The sequence below is a fragment of the Haliotis asinina genome, chromosome 4, assembly GCF_037392515.1.
Source record: "Haliotis asinina isolate JCU_RB_2024 chromosome 4, JCU_Hal_asi_v2, whole genome shotgun sequence".
Taxonomy (NCBI): domain Eukaryota; kingdom Metazoa; phylum Mollusca; class Gastropoda; order Lepetellida; family Haliotidae; genus Haliotis; species Haliotis asinina.
The window spans coordinates 76,454,047-76,471,745 of NC_090283.1; the positions used below are offsets into that span (position 1 = coordinate 76,454,047).

Genomic DNA, 17,699 nt, shown 5'->3' on the forward strand with positions numbered 1-17,699 from the left:
CTCTACATTCACACTCAAACACACTTACACAAACTAGTGTGCCTCTACATTCACACTCAAACACACAAAAACTTATGTGAATCTACATTCACACTCAAACACATTCACACAAACTTGTGTGCCTCTACATTCACACTCAAACACACTCACACAACCTTATGTGCCTCTACATTCACACTCAAACACACTTACACAAACTAGTGTGCCTCTACATTCACACTCAAACACACAAAAACTTATGTGAATCTACATTCACACTCAAACACATTCACACAAACTTGTGTGCCTCTACATTCACACTCAAACACACTCACACAAACACATACAAACTACATACACAAGCACACACACGCACAAAACCAAAACACTCAAAACCAAAATACAATAATCATTCACACATCACACTAAGACGTAGAAACACACACATCACAGACAACACACACTACACATAGCACAGGACTACACATGCAAATCCAAATACTCATTCCACACACAGACACACATAAAAGCACACTCATGCATATACAAGCACGTTCTCACACAAACTTGTGTGTGTACCTATACAGGGGGAGCACGTTTGTTTGCGACATCCGTCCGCGCGACATGACTCAGTAACTGCTTGATACTCATTTCTGACCGTGACAGACACAATGGCTGGCCTCAGTCCCCGTCGGGGTTCGAAAACTGAGCCTGTCATAGTTGCTTGTCATCCTAGACTGCTTCACTTTCACGCACACCCTGTGACCCGAGGGGTGTGGTGAGTTCATGGGTCAACAGAATGCGCATACCCCGCACCAGAAGCCTCTAGTCTGGACTTGAGTCATATAACTCATTAACAGATATATATTCCGTGCATCGTGCGTGATTCAATGCTATTCGAGATAAAGAAGCACTACCACGAAATACTGAATGGGTTGGCATTGACATTGGGGTACACTGAAAATAACTGCAGAAGGCTTAGCCAGTCAGAAAACGATATTTATGAGTGAGGTAAGATAAAATCAAAAAGCTGTAAGCTGTGGGGTTAGAAAAACCGGTATCTTATGACTGAAATGACTGTTGAGTGTATTGTATTTCTGTCAATATATCGTGATCTAAAACTTTATTTGTTGGTCTTTGGTGTGGTATTTGAGGAATCTAATATTACACACCTGTCACATAGCGCAGTACAGGCATTATTACACATTTTTGTCACTTCCTTGCAAGCACAAGGAACTGCAACACAAGGCAAACACTTGACAGGTAGAATGACTGACGGACGGAAACCAGCGTACAGTGTTGTGTCTTCACTTTCCAATTAGCTTCGAATTTGTGGAAAGGGAATTTCTCTAGGAAGGAAAATCAGTTTTCGTTTTCACGGAAAATTATTTTTCGTCTAAACTATAGTTTTATCTTGGCATAGCCAGAATACATTGCTTCATAAATAGGAACAAAATATTTATGCAACTTTTAACGCATTCTGAGTGAGTTTGGTTTTACATTGCTTTTAGCAATATTCCAGCCATATTCCGGCGGAGAACACCAGACTTCACATATTGTATCGGTTTGGGGAATCGAACTCGGGGCTTCGGCATGACGAGAGAATATTTTAGCCAGTAGGCTACCCTACCGCCCGAAGTCATTATGAACACGGGCGACCACAGAGCCAGTGGGGAGTGTGTCACATCGACGTGTAGCCAGCAGTGTGATGGATGTGACATAGTGACCTGATGCAAGAGATGTCCCAGTGATCAATACCCACTAGCATGACAGATATATCACTGTGACTTGAAATAGCAGCAAGACAGATATATCACCGTGACTTGAAATAGCAACATGACAGATATATCACTGTGACCAGTAATAGCAACATGACAGATATATCACTGTGACTTGAAATAGCAACATGACAGATATATCGCTATTACTTGAAATTGCAACATGACAGATATTATCACTGCGACTTGAAATAGCAAATATAACAGATATATCAATGCGACTTGAAATAGCAACATGACAGATATATCACTTCGACTTGACATATCAATATGACAGATATGTCACTACGATTTGACACATCAACATATATATCGCTGTGATCTGAAATGCAAATATGATACATATATCACTACGGCTTGAAATAGCAATATGACAGATATTATCACTGCGACTTGACATAACAAACTGGCAGAATATCCCTGCAATCAGACTTATCAGTATGACAGATATGTCACTTTAATCTCACACGTCAGTGTGACAGATTTATAACTGAGACTTGAAGTGGCAATATGACAGATGTGACAACATGACAAGATGCAAGATGTCGGCTTAACATGACCAAACAGTTTCATGAAAGATGTGCACTTGACTTGATAAGAGAGTTTCATGCAAGATCTGCACTTGACTTGACAAAAGAGTTTAAGGAAAGATGTGCACTTGACTTGACAAGAGAGTTTCATGCAAGATGTGCACTTGACTTCCAAGATGTGCACGTGACCTGACAAGATAGTTTCAGGCAAGATGTGCACTTGACTTGAAAAGATAAGGTGTGCACTTAACATGACAAGACAGATTCATACATGAGCGTTAACATCAACGCAGCATAGTTTTAATGACGTGCAATTGTTCCTACAAGATAGCTTTAGGCTCTATATATCTCCTGAAATGTCTCGTATATGGGCCGAGTGCGTATTAATCAACACATCCCGTGTTATCTGAATCATATATTCCTATCTATGAAAACGCACAGTCATCGCCTAGTGTATTGAAGCTTCTATCGCATGGCAGTGTGACTAAAACACTGGCATCATGTGACAGGAGTGATGAAAGCCTGCCTCACAATGTGTGTCACGAGTGCCATAACAGGTATCACGTGACATGTGCGATAAAATACTGATGTCACTGACTGGCGTGATGCAACACTGACATCACGTGACAAGCCTGATACATCTCTGGCCGCCTGCATGCAAAGGCGATGATCGTGATGATAATGATGATAACTCAAGAATCCTTTCCGCACTGACTGAGTGAACACGTGATTGGCGTAATATATCGATGATTAACGTGACAGGCATGATATAACGGTGACTTTACGTGACAGAAGTGATATAACGGTGGCTTCACGTGACTGGCGTTATATATCGATGATTAAACGTGACGGTCGCAATATAATGATGATTTTACGTGACTGGCGTGATATATCGATGATTAAACGTGGCAGTCGTTATATAACGATGATTTTACGTGATTGGCGTGATACAGTGATGATTAAACGTGATATGCATGAGATAACGATTTCTACACATGTAAAAAGGCGTCACATGACTCTCATTGGACTGGTTAATCCATTTCGTAGAAAGATTTAAATGATTTTTGTTATAATCATATGACCTGTTTGACTGGCATTTTAGAAGTTGATAGATAACAGAGAAGTATAATACTTTATAGGTAACAACTTCTCTATATCTATGATGCGACGTTTCGGTATAGCTTCTCATACCGTTGCCAGGCAAGCACTCAACTGCTCTATTTCTATGTTGCAACCTTTCGGTATAGCTTGTTATACGTTATCAAGCAAGCACTCACGCTTGACAACGGTATAAGAAGTTTCACCGAAACGTCGCACATGCTTGAAAACGGTATAACAAGCGATACCGAAACGTCGCACATGCTTGATAACAGTATAACAAGCTATACCGAAACGTCGCACATGCTTGATAACAGTATAACAAGCTATACCGAAACGTCACAATGCTTGATAACGGTATAACAAGCTATACCGAAACGTCGCACATGCTTGATAACGGTATAACAAGCGATACCGAAACGTCGCACATGCTTGGAAACAGTATAACAAGCGATACCGAAACGTCGCACATGCTTGATAACGTATAACAAGCTATACCGAAACGTCACAATGCTTGATAACGGTATAACAAGCTATACCGAAACGTCACAATGCTTGATAACGGTATAACAAGCTGGATCAAAAACGTTGCACATGCTTGACAACGGTAAAAGAAGCTACATGTATACCGAAACCTTGCACATGCTTGATAACGGTATAACAAGCTATACCAAAACGTCACACATGCTTGATAAAGGTTAAAGAGTAAAAGAAGCTATATAGAAACGTCGCACATGCTTGACAAAGGTAAAGGAAGCTATACCGAAACGTCACACATGCTTGACAACGGTGTAAGAAAATATACCAAAACGTCGCACATGCTTGACAACGGTAAAAGAAGCTATACCGAAACGCCGCACATGCTTGATAATGGTAAGAGTAAAAGAAGCTATACGGAAATGTTGCATCACAGAAATAAAGAAGCTGTTATCCATAATGTATTTAATTTACACTTTTCTATTAAAATATAGTTTTCAAAATCCCAGAATACAGTTATTGGTCTTCCTAAGGAGAAATACCGATATATTTCCTTGTCACGATACACGATTCTACTGATTACACTGATTCTGATATGTATGTTTCAAAGGTGAGTAGTGTCTCTGAAATGTTCTGCCAGGTACCACATGGGGCACTGGGAATATTTGGTTTATTTCAGGGGTAACTGTCTGAGATGTGAATGTAACCTTCACGAGGGACGTGAATCGGTGTGTTGATTACCTGGGTCACGAAACAATGCCTTCTGCATTACGAGGGTTGGCTGAAAAGTTCTCAGTCTGAGTGGTTTTTCCCCACCAGGTAGAGACAGGTGTTTGCCACCAATGAGGACAATCATTTAGTGAATCATAGACACAAGAACTACAAACGTACTAATAGTTTTATCTCAACTACAGCTCTTTTGGTAAACCTACCCTCTGAAATCATCAGAAATGGACAAAACTGAATACAGGGCAGTCATCAAGTACTTGCTAAAGAAAGGGATGTACCCAACACAGATACATGCTGACATGGTCTCCACTCTAGGGGATGATGCTCCTTCATTTTCCACAGTAAAGAAGTGGGCTGCAGAATTTAAGCGTGGTAGACAAAGCCTTGATGATGACCCACGCTCAGAAAGGCCTTCAACAGCAACCACTCCAGAAAACATCACGCGAGTGCTCGATATGTTGATGGATGATCGACGATTGACTACTCGACATATTGCTAGTGTAGTGGGCATCTCTCATGAGAGGGTTGAGCATATTATCACCAACGATTTAGGAATGACTAAAGTTTCTGCAAGATGGGTGCCAAAGCTCTTGACAGCAGAACAGAAACGTGTCAGGTTCCAGACGTCCCTTGACAATTTGCGTCGTTTTGAAGCAGATCCCGATGATTTTGTGGCACGATTTGTAACCATGGATGAGACCTGGATACATCACTTTCAACCAGAAACAAAACTACAGTCAAAACAGTGGAAGCATCCTGATTCACCAGCTCCGAAGAAAGCCAAGTCTGTTCCTTCAGCTGGAAAGGTGATGGCATCAGTCTTTTGGGATTCCAGGGGTATTCTGCTCATTGATTATCTTGAAAAAGGTCAAACTATCAACGACAGATACTCTGCTGATCTACTGAACCAGTTGCGAGAAGCAATCAAAGCCAAACGACGAGGGATGATCGCTAAAGGTGTCCTCTTCCACCAACACAATGCGCCTGTTCACAAATCGGTGGTGGCCATGTCAACAATCCGCGATTGTGGCTTTGAACTCATTGACCATCCTCCTTATTCACCTGATTTGGCTCCTTCTGACTTCCACCTGTTCCCCAAAATGAAAAAGGAACTCGCCGGTCGCCATTTTGCAAGTAATGATGACGTCATTTCCGCTGTGACTGATTTTTTTAGGGTAGCTGAAGAAGATTTCTTCCTGACCGGGATTCGGGCCTTGCAGCATCGCTGGCAAAAGTGTGTGGACTTGGAAGGGGACTGTGTAGAAAAATAAATTACAAACGTGGACTTTGTAACTTTTTTTCACAGTGAGGCTTAGAACTTTTCAGCCAACCCTCGTACATCAGTGACAGTCCGTAGACAATGAAACCAACATTTATCCAGGACTTGTCTTTCGGATACCTAGGAGTAGAAGCCATTCATGCACAAGTTTCTAACAAGTATATCTTTGTGGACTTTTGTGGACTGGAGAATCCATATCTCAAAGATGCATCGTTTTACCTCCATTCTACCGTGAATTCAAACCAATTAAGCGGTATTTTGAGTGGGTTGTCGGTCTGACACTTGTAGCTTTGTCCCACTTTAAGCAAATATTCACGCTGTACAGCGGGGAAAAACCTGAAATGAACTTCACATGAGGACTGACGATCAATGATAACCTTAACGATATCATAACAGGACAGTAGAATCAAGACAGTAAAATCGATATTCGACCGTTGTGTTCGTATATTAGATCATGCAGACGCCATCAGATCATAGTATCGATATATGACTACAGTATCGACACATATATGACTACAGTATCGACACATATATGACTACAGTATCGACACATCCACTTTGAACTACCAATACTCATCGCGTGTCAGTGAGGTCAAGGTGCCCATTCACTGGTGAGAATAGATTTGACTACCACACCCATGGTCATCGGTTTCACTCTCTTGAAACAGTAATGTAAAAGCTCAACACGGTCCGCAAGATACTGGCATATTTAATACTCAGTTGTTTCATTATTCTATCTCGACCACCGAGTCTTGTAGCCACGTGCACTCTCCTTACAACATCAAAGGTATTTTAAATGCTCAAGAGATACACAGGTGCATCACTGGGGTCTGGCGCTTCCTTATCAACTTCCTTATCAACAGCGCTGTGGGATCTCGAACTTGGACAGAAGGTAGTACTCATGACGACTCTTTCTACTTGTTGATTCACCAGCCTGCCTGACATCTTCTACCAACGTGAAGTACACTTGTCTGGGAATCGTGTACTTCGGACACTTAGCGTAGCTCTCTTGCAGCTCAGTAAGAAACCGTTACTCAATAGGGTTGTCCATACTGAATGTTGGCTGCACATGTTCGTTGGTGGTGATGTTCGGTACATTTTCTATGATTTTGGTGGTGTTTCGGGAGATGTTTTCATACCCATTCCTACTCCTCAGGAGCAGGAACTTCGTTTGTAAAAGTAGAATATTCGCGTGCGTTTTTGTGCCTGAACAGTGTTGTTACAACTTCGAACCTGAGTGGTCGTGATTTCGAGGACCCTGCTATCGTATAGTGTTAGACTGGCGAGCGGTTGTATAGTTGACGCCCTTATTGTAAAAATTTATTATGACTCGCCAGTTGATAAGGTGCATTTGCAATACCTACTGCCGTAGTCATAATAGGACTTGATTGTTGTGAACAGTCACAGGAACCCGATATCGCACTGTAAGTTAAACATAGACCATAGATATACACTCACGTCATATATATTAATAGAGTAAAGGAGCAGCAGCTGCCATATTGGATTGTCGTGCAGACATCGATTCGTTCCGATTTCAAGCTGATACGTACGCTAAGAATTCGGTAACGTTCACCCCAGAGGTGTTTTGGTTTGATTTTCGAGTTTGAGGACGTATTAACGTTAATAAAATGGGTGTTATGTCGTGGAAATCAGGCAAGATGTGTGGGGACATGTGTAACTGAGAGGTACGTGTGCATAGTTTTGAATGTCACGGAATTCTTAGCGTACATTTCAGCCTGAAATCGGAACGAGTCGATGTCTGCACGACAATCCAATATGGCAGCTGCTGCTCCTTTACTCTTTTAATATATATGACGCGAGTGTATATCTACGGTCTCTGTTAAACCTACAGTGAGATATCGGGTTCCTGCGTGAACAGTGTACCAACTGTATTGCATTTATGCAAATAGATTTAAAGTGAAAATAGACAAGTCACAGTGTTGGGAACATATTTCATAGAACACTGCGTAACACGTACCATATATGAATCTTCTCCCGGAAAGTGTTAATCCCTGAGAAGTCAACTGAGGACAGCCGATAAGGATAATGTGATAGCTATGTAGCTTCAGGGGGTTCACGTTCATACTTTTCGACCAAACGTCATGATTGAGTAAACAATAATATCGGCGTCCTGACACTAGTTTATTTTGCCAAGCAATAAAGGATTACGACGACAATGAAGGATCAACGAGTTGCTAGAAGAGGATTGTGTGGATGAGAACACCCTTCGTAATCTGTGGTCAATAGACCATGAAGTTCTTAGAAGGACATTTTAGAAGTTGTGTAGATGACGGAAAACCAAGTTCTATGGATAGTCAACTTCTCTGTTGCATTGGGTGCGACGTTTCGGTGCAGGTACTAACACCGTTATAGAACAAGTGATACATAGATTTTGTAACATGAGAAATAAATATATAGCTGCAATTGTGTACATACAATTGACAAGGTTGAGTGCTGGTGAGTGATTTGGGCAGAGTAGGTAGATGTACATAGCAACAGCGGTTAAAACAATATGTTGAATGAGTTTATACAATAGATAAGTTGATGTATACTGATATCGTTGAAGAGAGTAGGTTGATGATGTATATATTGATTGGTAGTGATAACAATGCACAAAAGGGAGCGTAGAAGTCAGTGGTCGTGGTATGGGTCACCAGCAATCCAATGTACATCAACCATGTCAATTGTATATACACACTTGCAGCTATGTATGCATTCTCCATGTTACAGCTCTATGCATCACTTGTTCGATAATGGTGTTAGTACCTGCACCGAAACGTCGCACCCAATGCAACAAAGAAGTTGACTATCCATAGAACTTAGTTTTCCTTCAGACAATGACGCCTTGTTTTAAGAATATAGGCGAATAGAGAACTACCCGAGGGCACGCCTAATGAGAAGACAACTGTTCATGTTTTTGGCAATTTATATCCATGCTTGAAGCACTCAACAACTCATCAACAAACTCAGATTACTGATTTTAATGTGTTTTTTGCAATGATTCACTTAAATGAAACATGACATTTTTAATACATACATCGTAACCCCGATACGTATACGTGACACCTACAGCACACATCTTTTGACAGCGATTGATCAACAGAGTTTAACCCAAATGCAACAGTTGGGATGCTGAATCAGCAAACTATCTCACGGACAATGTTCTTTGTCCGAGTTGTTGACAGACGTGTTGTTGCACTGACAGACAGACAGTGATTACACGGGCTGTTGAAGAGAAGAAAAGAAAACTAGCTCTCGCAGAAAGGTAACGGGCGTCGTGTCATGGCCAACGACCTGCCATTCCCTCTCATCCGTCACAGCCTACTTATCACAACTGTCAAAGTTGTTTCAGGGTGGGGGGTTAGCCTACTGGACCAGCTATTGATTGCCACACATTAGGTACAGGTTCATGAGTCAGTAGGTGAGTGCAAATTCAGCAATATTCCAGTTATAAGGCGGTGGCCAGTGCCAAATAGACTGGAACTGACAATCCTGTGATCAACAGCATGGGCATCTACCTGCGCTATTAGAACACGATGACATGTGTCAACCAAGTCAGCGAGCCTGATCACCCGACTCCGTTAGTCGCCTCTTACGACAAGCATGGGTTATTGAAGACTGTAACTCATTCCTTCGCGGGCAGATCCAGATACGATTCCACGTGAGAGTAAGTAATAGAAATATTTGTATATTCCCGTATGTGTTATATCACTAAATCATATCATGCAGTTCTACACCACAGTAAGATCAGGGGGCCGATGTATTGTGTAAAACATCCAATACCGGCCAGGGCCGATTGCTGTCATTTTATCTCAGCCCCCTCCATCCTAATGACCCAACAGGGACATTGAAAACAACTTAGAAAGCCGGTATACAAACCAAACCAGTCAGACGGGTCAGAAGAATCCATTACAAATCCTGCCTAAAACGTCTGATGCTACCCATCCGTGTGACGTTAGAGAACTATTTTTAAAAATCTCACCTCTTGATCTCAAGAAGAATGTCACGTTGGCCTTCAAGCATACGTCCATCTGGTCAACCCATGAAAGTTGCACGTGCTCGGCTGTCGTGTCACAACATGTCTGATATTTGCTATATATATCAGTATATCTGAACAACTGCAGCCAAGTGTCACCTAAAGGGTTAAATATGTGGCCTAGTTTGTCCACCACAGGATAAACCAATGTCTTTCTATAAAATTATGATAATTACACTTGGAATTATACTTGTTCATTGAGCTGTATTCGTTGGAGACAGCTACACTGTATTTCTTTTCCAAGCGTGTCTGAAAGGTCCGAGTGGTTGAATGGATCAATAAAACTCCTTACAATCACTGATATTTGTCAGTTACGCCAGAGTGGGCACATATACTCTACAAGGTAGGTCAGAAGGTGTTACCACACCTCAAGGATACACATACAGATGTCCTCACTTGGTTCGTTTTGCCGAGTCACGGCGGTCCACACCCTCACCCCTGATAATCACTCTATATTCCCACACTTAACTGCCATACTATATACCCACCCCTAATCATCACTCTGTATTCCCACACTTAACTGCCATACTATATACCCACCCCTAATCATCACTCTGTATTCCCACACTTAACTGCCATACTATATACCCACCCCTAATCATCACTCTGTATTCCCACACTTAACTGCCATACTATATACCCACCCCTAATCATCACTCTGTATTCTCACTGTTAATCGTCATCCTATATCCCCTTCCCTAATAATCACTCTATGTTTCCACTCTTTATTTACCACAATTAACATTCACACTATATTCCCACAAGTAACTATCAGCCAGATTTGCCAAGAAATAACATTCATGTTGTATTCTCTATATACCATCCATGTACCCAACAAATACCATTCACCCTATGTTCCCACATGTAATACCATCACAATATATTCCCAACAAATAACAATCACCTTATGTCCCCATCCCTAACTGTCACCCTATATCCCCACCTCTTACAATCACTCTGTACCCTACTCCCTTTATGTACAACAACTTCATATTTATCACATCCAAAGATGTGGCGCTTTTTGTACTTTTAGGTAGAAAACACCGTAATAACGCCGCTTTATGCAAATAAGCAAACCGTTGTTGTCGATGGTCATATACTTCGGCACATTCACACACTTACGAAAAGGGCATCTTGTAGTTTCGGTGAAAAAGACCTTTCAAACTGATAAGAACCTGCCTCTCAGTGTCTCGGGTACAATAAACACATTAAACATCAGGAGGTCAGAAAATCTAAAACTCTTACGGTTCCTTTTATCAAGACATTCGTCTAAGATGTTAGAAGTTCCATGTAACTCATACAGTGGCCTCCAACATGCGGAGATTCTCCAAAAAATACGTATAACTGTGTACTAGAATGTTTATGTATTGATCAACAGAGAGAAAAGTTGTACATCTATTCATGACAGTGTCGATCGTAGTGTTTACTTTTCCACGTCCATACTTACGATCCACTACGGTGACCAGAGAGATATACATTTGTTTCACGTGACTATAGATAACACTAAGCGACTCTGAACTTGTATCGAGATAATATTCAGTAATGGTGTGCCATGGCAGAGAGCAAAGATCGAAATTCTCATAAATTACATGTGGTAAATATTTAGCAGCATGATGTTGACTTAACGGGAGTGGCTCTTTGCAAAGCTATGCTGAATAGTTTAAATTAGTGCAAACAGTTACATAATAGCTGTTCAAACTCCTCAAACTCGAAAATCAAACCAAAACACGTCTGGGGTGAACGTTACCGAATTCTTAGCGTACGTATCAGCTTGAAATCGGAACGAGTCGATGTCTGCACGACAATCCAATAACAGCTAAGTCAACACTTAACACAACACTTAATAACACAACCTCCACAAAATAACGCACAATCATCAAACAATAACAGCCCCCGAACCACACAATAAAGCATAATCATCACACAACACTATAATCACATAATAACGACACAATATCCACATAACAAAACAATCGCTACACAATAACAGCACAATCGCCACACAATAACAGCACAATCACCACACAATAACAACAATATCGCCCCATAACACCAGACTCAGCTCATGATACCAACAAAAATTGACACACAACACAATCAGCACACAATAACAACATAATCAGCACACAATAACAGCTAAATAACCACAAAATAACAACCCAATCACCACATCATAACACAATCGCCACACAATAACGACGCAATTTCCAAATAACAACATCAAAATCACCACAAAATAATATTACAATCTCCACATAATAACAGCACAATCACCACACAATAAAACACAATCTCCACATAATACCAGCGCAATCATCACACAATAAAACACAATCTCCACATAATAACAGCACAATCATCACACAATAAAACACAATCAGCCCACAATAACAGCATAACCTCCACACACTAAGAACACAATACCCACAATCAAACACAGCATTTGTGTATCACAACGACACAATCACCACACAAGGACAGAACCACAAGTCGTCACCTCAGATCAAAGTAGGGTTTCTAGTGAGCTTTGAGATTCGAACCAATACACTCAGAGTCAGGCGCCTAATCGTAAGTCGGCGATTAAACCCTCTTAAACACCGTGGCTGTCGCCAGAACGGAAGTCGGACAACTGCTAGTGTAGATGACGTACTTTGTGTACCTCTCCGGCAAGTGTCTTTACAGCGAAAAACGGTACGTCCATGCGAGTCTGACTGGCGTGGCCATTTTAATAAGCAGATTCAACAATCCCTACATACAACTGTTGGAATGTAGATTCTACAGTGATGCATGAGAACCTGTCCCCCGTTTCACAAAGCCCTCTTACCGCTCCGACCTCGTAAAGCAAGTTGTAGACCACAGCTTACGTTTTTACCCCGTTTCACCAAGACCTCGTACATTTACGCAGTGTCGTAAACAGCCCCAAATTTATAATTAGGACCCCGATTGACTTGTCGTAAATGCTTTGGAAGCCCTAAACACTACTCGACTATGGTACTGCAAGTGATTAAAGCACGCTAACTAATAAGGCCTGGAAAAAAATTGAGAACGGTCGAGCGTCCTCGAGACTCTGGATGACCTTGAGATGATGTCGAGATACCGATTTCCCAGGCATGCTGTTTTCTATCTGTGCAGAACGTCAGAGACCCACCATTTCTGACACAATACGAAATCATGATTCACAGCATTATTTGGTGTACAGTATGATTTCAGATGTGGCAATAGGATAATTACTATGATTATTTAATTTAAAAAATAACATTCTAACGATCACTGGTATCATATTCTTCATGATAATACCGATGATAAATTTGAAACGCAGCCGATGAACCTAGAATCAGTTGGGACGCTTTCGAAACTATACTCACACGAACGCCTAAGTGCGCTTACCGCCATATGAAATAGTGTTTACAAAATCTCGTTTCGCGTAGCCAGGTATTGAGACGCCTATTACATCACGAATATTCCATAGTCAGCTGCGACAAATGCATCACTGAATTCCCGATAAATGTTAGCATGATATTACATCTGGGTTTTAGCACCAATACCAACAGTCTAGATAAAATGAAACGAACATTCAGCCGGCTATTCATTGCTTTAAATGGCTCAGTACCTTTAAGCATGGAAAAAACGTATCATGGCTGGAAAGAGAAAACTAAAAATAGGTACAAAGCAAACATTTGATCTACTTCATACGCAATTGTTAAAATTTCCGTGCTGTGTGACGCCATTGCAGAAGCTAAATCACGCTGAACAACAACGGTAATTATCAGTATTTCTGGGTACTTCTCATACTTACAGTGAAAACGTAACAATACACAGATTGTCAGAGTCACTCTGATTACTTAAATATCATGTTTAGGTTCAAACGATCCCTGAATCAAAGGAAGAGTCCTCGCAAAATCCTGTGTACCTTTGTCAGCGAAGTCATCATTTCGTAAGAAATCGGTCATCGGTTGTGATGTCATACACTGTTGTACATATTAGGTCATTTCTATGAGGTGAAGGTCGGATGAACAAGAGTAAACACAATTTCTTCAGATTACACTTTCAGTACTATGATGTATATTTTGCGAGTGGTCCAGATATATTTTCATGAAACCGATTTCAGTATATACCTTTAGCCTTGTTCACTATCACATCGTGCGTTGATATAGGGTATTGGCTTTTATTTTTTGAAAGTTTTTGATTGATTGAATAAGTTTCAAAAGAAGTTGACACATATTGAGTAGAGCGGGTCATATTTAAACCTTTACACAAGTGTTAGTAGCTCAAACGTAGTCATAACGGCAAGGTGTTCTTTAGTTCCCCTGATGTACAATATACAATACACTGGGACCAATAATGCAGTTTTATATGAACAGGACAGCGACTTCATTCAAACCTTGTACGTAAACCTGACAATATTATATATAGGAAATGAGTTATACATTTTATCATGTAATTGTCAATGGAATTTAGTCAGAGTCAAATTATTACGGTAAGATAACCTGTACTCTCAATTAAAACATGACATTTGCCTTGTTATTGAAACTGTGTTTCTATTTTGAAATAATTTGGGAACAAAAGTATACGCAGGTGCCTGTTTGATCTCGCTGTATGTGTTGCTATGCAACAAAGTACCTCTTAAACGATGTACGACATGGATTTAGGACCCCGTGGTACGACATGGATACGACATGTTTGTGGAGCGGTCGTAAAGGAGGTCGGAAGAGGGTCGCAAACAAGGTCGTATCGGCTATGACCTCCTAGATATAGGAGGCTTTTGTGAAACAGCCCAGGTGAACATAGCATGAACAAGGATAATGACACACGCAGTGAACTGGTTTGATTAACTGAATCTGTAACTAATATACATGTGTCATCTGTACAATAAACTCGGAGTTGTAGCAGCTGTTGACAGTGATGCATCGCGCTTCGGTTATATTACTTGATAATATACATAACCAAACCCGGATCCTCCCACCTGTACTGGCAACCACCGGCAAATCAACAACAGCCGTCTCCAGCACAAGGACACTAAATAAAAGAATGTCGTCGCTTCACCGAAGCCGCATATGCATTAACTCCACCTAATGAATACTTGCAATGCTTGGCATCATCCGGGGTCATCTTAAATGGTGTGTGGTCGCCCGGCACTGGTGCCATATGTTGGTATAACATAGGCAGTGCATATACAGACAGTATATACAAGGTAATTAAAGTGAGTGAGGACTCATGTCACGTTTAATAATATTCCAGCAATATCACGGCGATGGACGCCAGAAATGGGCTTCACACATGATACCCATGTAGGAATCGAACCTGGTGGTTTGGCGAGACGAGTGAACGCTTTAACCACTTGGCTACCACATCGTCTCGTATTGTATATACACAATGCATGGACGAGGTAGATAGATGGTAGACGATGAAGGATGGTGTGGTATTTATAGAGCGCGTGTATCATGGGTTACGACTCACTGCAGTGTTTGCGTGACTAAATGCTTCCAGAATAATATTGACAGACGTTGTGGTTTAAAACCCCTCTCCAACCCCTTTGGTCTCTATAGTGTATGGGGCCCTCAGATGCGGTTTATTCTCATGAGGTAATCGTAATGCAGCGGTTGTTAGCGAAACGGTGAGTCACATTTGGGACATTCAAACAGAAGTTTGGACACTGTTCAAATTATGTAACGGCGAGTCAACTTGACATTGACCAACCTAGGTTAAAACTCCTGTCATGCCCAAGGGACGTAATTCTGTAATACGAGTCCATAAGTGGCAAACATATATTTGTAGTATTTTAGCATCCGTTACTGTTAAACTGCTAATACAACACTGTAATATTTACTGAATCAAACTCAAATATTTGAAAGGAAAGATACAACATTCAGTGATGAATGCAACCTGTTTATTCAGTTCGCGATATATGAGAACTTCAATGTGCCTGCTCAATATTGATCATCTGTTACTAGTATCATAGCAACGATCATTGTATTTGACAATATTCGTTTCAGGATTTACCTTCTAAACACCTGTTACATGAAAGGATTATAACATCCCCGTAAATTTACACCCCCATTAACAATCGACGGCGTTTTCTTAACAACATATTTTCTTAACAATATATTTCGAGAGGTAACTAAATTTCAGACTTTTTTTTCAAGATCTGACTGCCTCATAGGGCAATGAAAATTTCTTATGATAGCAAACAGGAGCCATATACCGGTCTCTGTAGCAAAAACGGCAAATTTTAAAGAATTTAAATTTACCCTGGTGGCGATATATTCGATTTTAGGATATTTAGCATACAGTCGAACACTGTCCTAATTTCCCGAACTCAGGAAGTCATTTCAGTTAAAACTTTTTTAAAAAAGCAGGAATTTGAAATAACCTTCGCTTTAACACGCTAACTCGTGGTTACATAAAACATGAGAAGTTAACCCATAAAAGGAAACATAATCTGACACTACATAACAAGAGACAGAGGCTTCACTGATAGAAACGTTCAAGTCGTGCATCTGTGGGGAATGGTGTCGCGACAACAACATGGGGCGCCGTGGGTCAGCGTGTTCTGGTGACAATATTATGTTGACATTCGGTTTATTCCAGTTGAACCGTTCAGTAGGTACACATACTTGGTTTGCTCTCTCTCTCTCAGGCATAATGCACTACATTCATCCTGCCTGCCGTCACAACATCGCTCAATCTACGCATGTTCATATGGCTAATCAAAATATTATGATGAAAACACGCTGATGATATATATCACGTTACCTTCTGCTCACTGATTCCGGTGGTAAAACACGTCCCATGATTTCGATGTTACGAAACGAAGCGCCTGAAAGCTGGTATCCTATGCTTGCCATCTGGTCTCTCGGTACATTTCGCCGACCCGAGATTTACCGAACGTTATAGCATAGTGTTTTCAAACGCGTGTGCTTCGGAGGAGACCCGTCCTTGATTCTCTCACAGTTAGAAAGCGGTGTAATAATTACCGGATTATATACACATATAGATGTACTTCCGCACTACCAGGGAGGATAGACATGCTTCGGCCGGAGAAAGCAATGTAAACACTTACTTTTCTCTTTCCTCAAAATGGCGACTTCGGCTGTCGTCTGCTTGTGACCCAAAGAAGGCAAGCGTGACCTCTTTAGCTCGTCATGTCTTGTAGACGAACAAGTTGGAACGAGGAAAGGTGCGATGTTGGTATTAGCCACGAGTCTGTAGGAGGAGGGAGATACAAGCTGGTGACCTCTGTTATTTAAATTTTATATGTCCACGTGGTTGACCTGTCGATGAGCACTCCGACCGAATCAAACACGGAGGGATGTGGACGACAGTAAGTGAGGAACGCCATGGCGCTCAGCCTGCCCTCATCCACTCCGTCCGTCAGTTAGCTAGCCTTCTTTTTCACCATCCACATCTTCACTATGTTAAATGCGCCCCAGTTATTGACTTCTACTATGAATAGCACACCATAAGCATATTGATTACTAGCAGTTTTCAAATCAGAGTTTCCGGAGCCTCAGAAGTAGCGTCAGTCCCATGTGCTGGTGTTATTGGATTTCTTGTAAGTCCGTTATACATAGCTATCGATTTGTAAATTTCCCCCTGTTTGGTAATAGTTTCGAGGATAATAGGGCACCAAGGGAATTACATAATTAACATCACAAGACAGCTGAGCGATGTATACACGGGGAGAGTCTCTCATGGATGTGAAAACCTTAATCTGTGTTATAAATGATTTCATCACCAGTGCATTGTTTAACAACATCGTATGCCAAACAGGCAAAATTATCATTTTCAACATA

The 17,699-nt window shown here is 41.1% G+C and overlaps 1 protein-coding gene across 2 annotated transcripts in view; it reads right to left on the reverse strand.

The window, feature by feature from the left end:
• Nucleotides 1-17,151, reverse strand: part of LOC137281897 (organic cation transporter protein-like) — a 43,460-nt gene extending 26,309 nt beyond the window's left edge. Inside the window, exon 1 of one of the 2 annotated variants that reach the window (XM_067813607.1) lies at nt 16,967-17,151. The gene's annotated coding sequence lies outside the window, so the exon portion shown is untranslated. Of the gene's footprint in view, nt 1-16,659; nt 16,751-16,966 lie in introns of those variants that run through there. The other variant, XM_067813606.1, reaches the window with a different exon arrangement.
• Nucleotides 17,152-17,699: the final 548 nt, after the last annotated feature.